Here is a 9138-nt window from a genome sequence, read left to right as displayed (position 1 = left end):
ACTCATTGCAGCATGGCAATGGCTCTGTCTTAAGTAGCCGAGGTTCCACGTGATCCTTACCCGTCTCTGGCCACACGTCCAGCATAAACAGCCGCCATCCGAGGAAGGCAGGGAGGGAGGAGATCGGCTGGGGACCCCATGCGCCAGAAGTCAGGCCCGCAGACTCTTAACCTGACCTCAGCTTTACCCACTGAAGAAGGTCCCAGGTGAGTCTGTAGAAGGGCAGAGGGAGTCGAGGTGAGGTTGCAGGGCCCGGGGTCCTTAGGACGGTGGGGACTGAGAAGACTGAGGGTATGGGAAGGGGAGCAAATGAGGGGAGCCCTACAGCCCCCATCCTAACTGCTCTGGTGAGGTGAGAGCAGGCTGGGAGAGGACGCCAAGACTAGCATCAAATGCAAACTGATCTCCACTCTGAGGTCTGGGAATTAAGTCCATCTACACATTCCGCAAAATGTGGAAGATCTGTTTGCACAACAAGGAAACTTCCTTTCAACACACTTATACACACCACACACAGTCACACACAACCACAACTCGATTTAGAGATGGATGGGGTGGAAACTCCTCTGTTCTCTGGTTGCTGATGTTAATGCGCTGAACCAAAATCGTTTTGAACCTCAAGATCGGAGGTTCAAGCTCACCCTCCGCTCCTCGGAATCCCTATATAGGGTCGCTATGGATCGGAACTGACTCGAAGGCACTTTACAATAACAACAGCCCGCCCTCAGCCCCTCAGGAGCAGCTGACAAGAGATTTGTACCTCTGCTTGGTGACAGACCTGGAGGCACGTCCACCTTGTGGATTTTTAATCATTTTCTCAAGATTATTTTTTCTTTTTCTCCTAGAGCTTCATGGATTTTGTTCTTTGCCTTTAAACTTTATGATATCTGGGTATTATAAAGACCGTAAGGGAGAAGAAATTTAGGTCACCAGTGTCCATGCTTGATGGAACAAAACCAAATTTGTTACTGCCAAAAAAGGCAAAAGTCTCATCCTTGACTCGCCCACAACCTTCCCAGTCACCCACTTCCTCTTTGCACAGGCAAACATAATTTCATAGTTATCCTCTTAGGGATATTGTTTCCTCTATTTTTTATACAAATAAAGATATTCCAAACACATTCCACCGCATCTTGATTTTTTCACTTTATGTAAGTTGTTGTTAAGTATTGTTGTTAAGTGCTAGTGAAGTCAGTTCCGAGTCATAGTGACCCTGTATACAGTTTCCAAGGAGCAACTTGATGGGTTGGAACTGCCAAGCTTGTGTTCAACAGTCTAGTGTTTATCCTACAACAGGCATGTTGTAGTGATTCCTAAATGAATACAGAATGAGCTTCTTCCTTCTTTGCTTGGCAGCATAGAATTCCATTGTATGGCTGTATAATAATATAGATCTTGCCCATCAAGACTATGCTGCAGCAAGTAGTGTTCCCTATTTGACATTTCAAACGAGTGTGTGTACTTTCTATGTGTGGAATTGCTGAAACAGTGTGTATATGATGTGTCATGATAATTTGGTTGTTCTTACCTAATGAACATTCCCACTAACTTGCCGCAATGGTCTGGTTTCCCACACTATTCAACTATATTATAATGTAATGATGACAATAATAATAATTGTAAATACATTGTCTTCTAGACAATTCTGATTCATGGTGAGCCCAAGTATCGCTGAGTAGAACTGCTCCACCAGTTTATCTTGGCTGTATTCTCCACAGAAGCAGATTGCCAGTCCTTTCTTACACAGTGCCACTGTGTGGGTTTGAACCACTAACCTTAGATTAGGTGCCGTTGGAGTCAGTTCCAATTAATAACAAGCTTATGCACAACAGAACAAAATACTGCCCAGTCCTGGGTCATCCCCAATCGTCCTGTTTAAGCCCATTGTGGTAGCCACTATGTCAATCCATCTCATTGAGGGGCTTCCTATTTTTCCTGACTCTGATTTACTAACTTTGATAGCCAAAGTATGTGTGTCGAAATCTGAGCATCTTCACTTCTAAGGATCATTCTGATTGTACTTCTTTCAAGACAGATTTTTTTGTTCTTCTGGCAGTCCATAGTATATTCAATATTCTTCACCTGCACCATAATTCAAATGCATCAATTCTACTCCTGTCTTCCTTATTCATTGTCCAGCCTTCCCATGCATATGAGGCAATTGAAAAACACCATGACTTGGGTCAAGTTTCCCGTGGTCCTCAAATGACATCTCTTCTCTTTAAAGATGTCTTCTGCATCAGATTTACCCAATGCAAAACATCGTTGCACATTTCAATGTAAATACTTAACTTTGTCTTCTTGAGCTATCCTTTGAAATATTCTGTTCAGCTCTTTTACTTCATAATTTCTTCCATTCCCTTTAGCTATACTGTATGTTCAAGAACAACATTCTGAGTTTCTTCTGATATACACTTTGATCTTTTCTTTCTTTCCTATCTTTTAAATTAACCTTTGCTTTCTTTCTGTATGATGTTCTTGATGTCATTCCAAAACTCATCTGGTCTTTTGTCATTAGTGTTCACTGCATCAAATCTATTCTTGAGATGGTCTCTAAATTCAGGTTGGTTATACTCAAAATCTTATTTTGGCTCTCAGGATTTGTTTTAATTTTCTTCAGCTTGAACATCAATTCACATAGGAGCAATTGATGGTCTGTTCTGCAGTTGGCCCCTGGCCTTGTTTTGGCCATTGATATTGAGTTTCTCCATCTCTTCCCACAGATGTAGTCAATTTGGTTCCTGTGAATGCCATCTGGTGAGGTCCATGTGTATAGTCATCGTTCATGTTGTTGACAAAAGGTATTTGCAATGTAGAAGTTGTTGTTCTTGCAAAATTCTATCATGTGATCTCCTGCATCGTTTCTATCACCAAGGCTATATTTTTCAACTACCTATCCCTCTTCTTCATTCCCACCTTTTGTATTCCAGTCACTAGCAATTACCCATGCATCTCAATTGCATATTTTATCAATTTGGACTGAAGGAATTAGTAGAGTTCTTCAATTTTGTCATCACTGGTGTTAGTGGTTTGTAAATTTGAATAGTAGTATTAACTGGTCTCCTTTATAAGTGTTTTTAGATATTATCCTTTCACAGACAGCCTTTTATTTCAAGATAGATCTTTTTGACGATAAATGTAACTCTTCAATTTGCCATTTCTGGAATAGTAAACAACACAACTGTCCTTTTAAAAAGGGGTAATACCAGTTCATTTCAGTTTACTAATGCCTAGGATATGAATCTTTATATATTTCATTTCATTTTTGAGGACTTCCAAGTTTTCTAGATTCATGTCTGATTATCAATGGATATTTGCAGTTGTTTCTCTCATGCCCATCAGCAAATGAAGGTCCTGAAAGCTTTTCTCCATCCATATCTTTAAAGTTGATTCTACTTTAAGGAGGTAGCGCTTCCTCAGCAGTATTCTGAATGCCTCCAACCTAAGGGGCTCATCTTCTGACACTATATCAACAATGTTTAGCTTTCGTTTATAGGGTTTTCAAGTACAATTTCTTAGAAATGGGCCATCTATTCCTTCTTTCTAGTCTATTCTTAGTCTCGAAGCACCACTGAAGCCTGTCCACCATGGGCAACTCTGTTGGTATTTTAAATACCAGTGGCATAGCTTCTAGCATCACAGCAACACTGAGTCACTACAGTTGACAAACTGACAGACATACTGTGCTAGTTGAGCAGTAGATTAGTGACTGAGTGCAAATCATTTTCATATCATCCAGGGACTTTATATCAACACAAAAGTTAAGTTAGTTATATGCTGTCAAGTCGGTTCTGACTCATAGTGGCCCTGTATAGGGTTTATAAGGGGGTGGGCTTGAACGCTGAGCCCTCAGATTAAAAGTCTGATGCTCTACCAACTGGGCTATTTGAGTGTCTTAGTGAAATATTAATTTTCATAATATGTAATATGCAATAGAGTAGTTTGGGAAAGTATAAAATGTAGGAATAAGAGACTCTTACTGGCTTGTTTGTCCCTAGGTGATGCAAATAGTTAATGGGCTGGGCTGCTAACCTGTAAATTTGGAAGTTAAAGTTCTCAAAGAGCCATCTCCGAAGAAGAGCCCGTAGATCTACTTCTGAAAAATTGGCAGTTGAAAATCCTATATTCTACTCTAACACACATGGTGTCTCCAGTGAGTCAGAGTTGATGCCATGGCAACTGGTTATTAGTTTGTGCAAATAATATTACAAGTAACCCCAGACTAATAATTCATCCGGTGCAGATGGAATGAGAGGAGGTGGTGGAAGGAGAACATTTTCACTGTAGATAAAGTCTTAGGTTTTTGTAATCTATAAATACGCAAGTTAAATGTATTTCATATTCAGTGGAAACCTTCTTTAAACTTGAAAATTCCCCCCTTACTCACAAAATACTGTTCTAGAAAAAAATGACAATAGCCTGATTTTTCTTAAAAGACCAAAGTTGGTCTTAACCTGCTATTATGGATAGGTTGTTGTTGTTGTTAAATACCTCGGAGCCGGTTCCGATTCAGTGACCCTGCACAGGGTTTCCAAGGCTGTAAATAAACCTTTACAGAAGCAGAAAATTGTGCTGCTTATGTGCTACTTAAGAGTTGGTTCCTACTCGCAGCGACGTTCTAGAGGGTTTTTTGAGGAGCATCTGGTGAGTTTGAACCACGGACCTTGCAATTTAAACCAACCTCACAGTCCAGTTCTTAACCTACAGCGCCGTAGAGTTGGTTCGGACCCATAGAAACCCTGGATATATTAGGGATATGAAACGCCTTTTGTTAACCACCCACAGGCAACTAAGTGCTTCAACAGAGATTTGCAAATTATGCTCTTAAATAATAATAATAAAAAATTTTTAAAAACTACCGACAAGGAGTCAATTTAAGGCTGTTAATCTTGCGGCTGGCTGTTAAGTGGCGAGGAATCCGTTTCCAAGGAGTGACTGATGAATTTGAAGAGCCCAACTTGCAGTTCAATCCAGTGCATTATCCCACACAGCACCTCTTAGCTAGATTCAATTTACCATAAAAATGGCAGCGGTGGGATTCGAACCCACGCCCCCGCAGAGACTGGAGCCTTAATCCAGCGCCTTAGACCGCTCGGCCACGCTACCGCACAAGCAGTCAATGTTGATAAATGCTATCGAGTCTGTTTTGACTCATAATGACTTCGTGTACAAGAGAAGGAAGCGCTGCCCAGTCACGTGCCATCTTCACAATTGTTGCTACTCCTGTGTCAATCCATCTTGTTGAAGGTCTTCTCTTTTGCTGACCCTCCACTTTACCTAGCATAATGTCCTTCTCCAGGGACAGATCCCTCCTGACAACATGTCCAAAGTTACGAGAGAGGAAGAATCGTCATCCTAAGCAGTCTCTGGCTGTACTTCTTCCAAGACAGATGGATTTGTTCTGGCAGTCCAGGGTTCTTTCAATATTCTTCATGTATGTGTATTCTTCAATACAAACATGCTAGTACATTTTAAATCTTAATGTTTGCAAAGACATAAGAGTCTTCTCCACCAAATTATTCTTTTTCCTTGAATATTTGTATATTGTAATTGTCCAAAACACTGACAAATAACAATTAAAGTTTATTGGGAACGTGAAACAGTCTATGTGCCATATTCTGTTCTTGAACTTATTGTCATTCACTCCTCTAAACTGCCTCAGCAGACAGGTAATTTTACTACGATCTTCATTTTTCTGATGGACAAACTGAGGCACAGAGATGATAAGTAATTAACTCACCCAGTAGTATGGAAAACTTCACTCTGTTGCATATTTATTTACTCAAGGATAAGATCCTGAAATTATTTTGGTCAAGAATATTGTGACAAACTCAGTGCAATGGAAAAGTTATGTATGATATTGATGCATGTCATGCATTTATGCATGTATGATATGGGGCATGGAGGGGACTTCAAAAATTTAATGGAAAATGGAATCAAAAGGTAATACTGTTTCCCACAAACGATATAAAAATCTAATTTTTCAGAAATTTCACTGAAGTTTGAGATCTTTAGAATTGAGAGCCTTACTGAAAAGAAGGGAGACAGGTGCCTTCTTAGCGCAGTAGGCAGCGCGTCAGTCTCATAATCTGAAGGTCCTGAGTTCGAGCCTCAGAGAGGGCACAAAGTGCTTTTTCACTCCTAAATATACTCACTGGAGAAAGAAGTCTCATTGTAACCCTAGCAACACAGAATGAAACATTGCCAGGTCCTGCGCCATCCTCACAAATTGTTATGATTGAGTTTATTGTTGCAGTCACTTTGTCAATCTTTCTCCTTGGGGGTCTTCTTTTTCACTGACCTTCTACTTTATCAAGCATGATGTCCTTTTCTTGGGACTGGCCCCTCCTGATAACATGTCCTATGTATGTGAGACAAGTCTCCCACTCATTTCTAAGGTGCATTCTGGCTGTACTTCTTTCAAGACATATTTGTTCTTTTGACAGTCCATGGTACTTTGTCTATTCTTCATCAATATTGTAATTCAAATACATCAATTCTTCTCTGGTCTTGCTCATTCATTGTCCAACTTTCACATGCATAGGAGGTTATTGAAAATACCAAACCTTGATTCAGGGCCACCTTAGTCCTCAAAGTGACATCTCTGCTCTTAAACACATTAAAGAGGTCTTGTACAAAGATTTGCCCACTGCAGTACATCATTTGATTTCTTGACTGCTGCTTCTAAGAGCATTGATTGTGAATCGAAGTAAAATGAAATCCTTGACAACTTCAATTATTTCTCTTTTTATCATGATGTTACTTACTGGCTCAGTTGTGAGGATTTTTGTTTTCTTTACATTGAGTTATAATCCATACTAAAGACTATATTCTTTAAGTGCTTTTAGTCCTCGTCACTTTCAGCAGCAAGGCTGTGTTATCTGCATACTTTCCCTGATGAAAAATTTTAGTGTGAAACTTTCCAAAATTATTGTGTGATTTTTAACACTGCCAAAGAATCCTTTAAGAACTTTATCAGTTTCCTTTTGTTGTTGTTAAGTGCAGTCAAGTCTGGTCTCACTCATAGTGACCCTATATAGTTTCCGAGGAGTGGCTGGTAAATTTGAACCACCAACCTTGTGGTTAGTAGTCCAGTGCTCACCCTATAGCACCACACCAGGACTCCTTTGGTAGCAGGACAGGTTTTCAGTACACTGACCACAGTACAATCTAATACCAAACTCTAGATTAGTTTTATGAATCGGGCTGCTAACCTCAGGGTCAGCAGTTCAAAACTACCAGCTGTTCTGCTCCTGTAAAGATTTACAGCCTTGGAAATCCTGTAAAGGGTCGCTATGAGTTGGAACCAACTCCACGGCACATAACAATAACTATAGCAAATTACCACAAATCTAATGGTTAAAAAACCCCACAAATTTATTATCTTACAATTCTGGAGGCCAGAAATCTGAAACAGGTCCTATTAGACTAAGCTCAAGATGTTGGCAGAGTTACATTCTTTCTGGAGACTATGGTGGAGAAATAATTCCTTGCCTTTTCCAATTTCTAGAGACCACCAATAAATATCATGATAAATGGAGAAAAGTTTGACATTGTCAAGGGTTTCATTTTACTTGAATCTACAGTCAGCACTCAAGAAATCAAAGGATGTTTTGCATTTGGGCAAATCTGCAAAGTCCCTTTTGCCATGTAAGGTAACATATTCACAGCCTTGGGACTATCTGGGGGATGAGGAACAATATTACACCTACCACTGTTTGCCATCCTCTCTCCAAAGATTCACATTCCTACAGATCTCAACTTATTATAGCATCAACTTAAAATCTCATTTAAATAAAAATCTCATCAGCCCCAAGTCTTATCATCTAACTCCTTTAGATTATGAGTGAGACTCTGGGTATAATCCATGCTGAGATAAAATCCCTCTCTCTGAATCTGTGAAATTCAAAAAAACAAGTTATCTGTTCCCTAAAATACAATGATGGGACAGACATAAGATAACAGTTATAGACATTCCAATTTTAAAAGGGATGAAATTGAAAGAAAAAAGAAAAGTCACTGGTCTCAAGAAATATCTAAATCCTGTCAGGCAAACATTAGGTTTCAAGGCCTAGAATTAATGTTCTGTGGTTTGAGGCTTTGCCATTTTTATGAATAACTGAGATGGATTGACACAGTGGCTGAAACAATAGACTCAAACATAGCAATTATTGTGAGGATGGTAGGGACCAGGCAGTGTTTCATTCTGTTGTACATTACGGTAATAGCATGTGTTTGGAGCTGAGTAGTTTTATCAGCTCATTTGTTGTCTGTAGAATATTACATGTGTGAGATGGGAATTCAGGGATACATGATTTATTGACTGAGTAGTCTTCTGGATGAGAAAGGGAAATTAGCCACACTATTAGGGTAGTTAGAACAGAGGAAAGGGGCTAACCACAGATCAACCACAAAGAATGCAAGAAATATCTTTCATTCTTTGGTGAAAGTCTTTTATTTCTTTGGCAAAAGTCTCCTGTTCTGTTTATCCTTCTACTAGACCTGTCAAGAGAGTCGAGTAGAAGGCAAAATAGAACAGGAGACTTTCACTAAAATCAGCCATGCACAAAGAACAGGACAGATCTGATGTGACCAAGGAACTAATCATAATAGCACTATAATAAACCAACATTATGGTTAGCTCATGAATGCAACAACAGACTGATGTAGTAGGAAAGAAGTCCATAAGGCCCAGTGCTTTTTGCATAATTGCTTGCTCTGAAGGGAACCAAATTCTTTTAAAACTATAATCCCTTCAGCAAGCAATTATACACAAATCCAAGTTTTGTCCAGGGGCTAAGGAAGGGAAGGTATAAAAAGTTGGAAGGTGGGTTGTTACCCTAGTCTCAAAAATTCTGACTCTCCAACCCCACTGCATTTTTTCTTAAAAGCTTCTTATCTACTTGGAATTAGTGATTTTAAAAATGACCATGTTGGGAAGAGGAGCCTGGGCTTTTCTTGTGGGATAACTAACTGGTGTTACACCTTCTCTCATTCTTGGTGGGAGGCTAAAATGTGACACATAGATTATTGTGTTGGACTGCTGAAGATTGCCAATGTGATGGGCCAGTTGGCATCAAATGTGGGTGCCTCTGAGTTTTCCATTGGTGGGCCAGCCAGACTGACAGGAAGATGTAT

At 39.7% G+C, this 9138-nt stretch overlaps 2 non-coding genes across 2 annotated transcripts; one reads left to right on the top strand and one right to left on the bottom strand.

Annotated features, from left to right (window-relative positions):
- Window positions 1-5024: 5024 nt before the first annotated feature.
- Window positions 5025-5106, bottom strand: TRNAL-AAG. Its single transcript has one exon. It is a non-coding gene; the product is annotated as a tRNA-Leu (tRNA).
- A 944-nt stretch (window positions 5107-6050) lies between these two features.
- TRNAM-CAU lies at window positions 6051-6123 on the top strand. Its single transcript has one exon. It is a non-coding gene; the product is annotated as a tRNA-Met (tRNA).
- The last annotated feature ends 3015 nt before the right edge of the window (window positions 6124-9138 follow it).

Source organism: Chrysochloris asiatica, unplaced genomic scaffold, assembly GCF_000296735.1.
Source record: "Chrysochloris asiatica unplaced genomic scaffold, ChrAsi1.0 scaffold00213, whole genome shotgun sequence".
Lineage (NCBI taxonomy): Eukaryota > Metazoa > Chordata > Mammalia > Afrosoricida > Chrysochloridae > Chrysochloris > Chrysochloris asiatica.
Note: the sequence above shows the minus strand (reverse complement) of the source record. Positions and strands in the feature narration are given on the sequence as shown.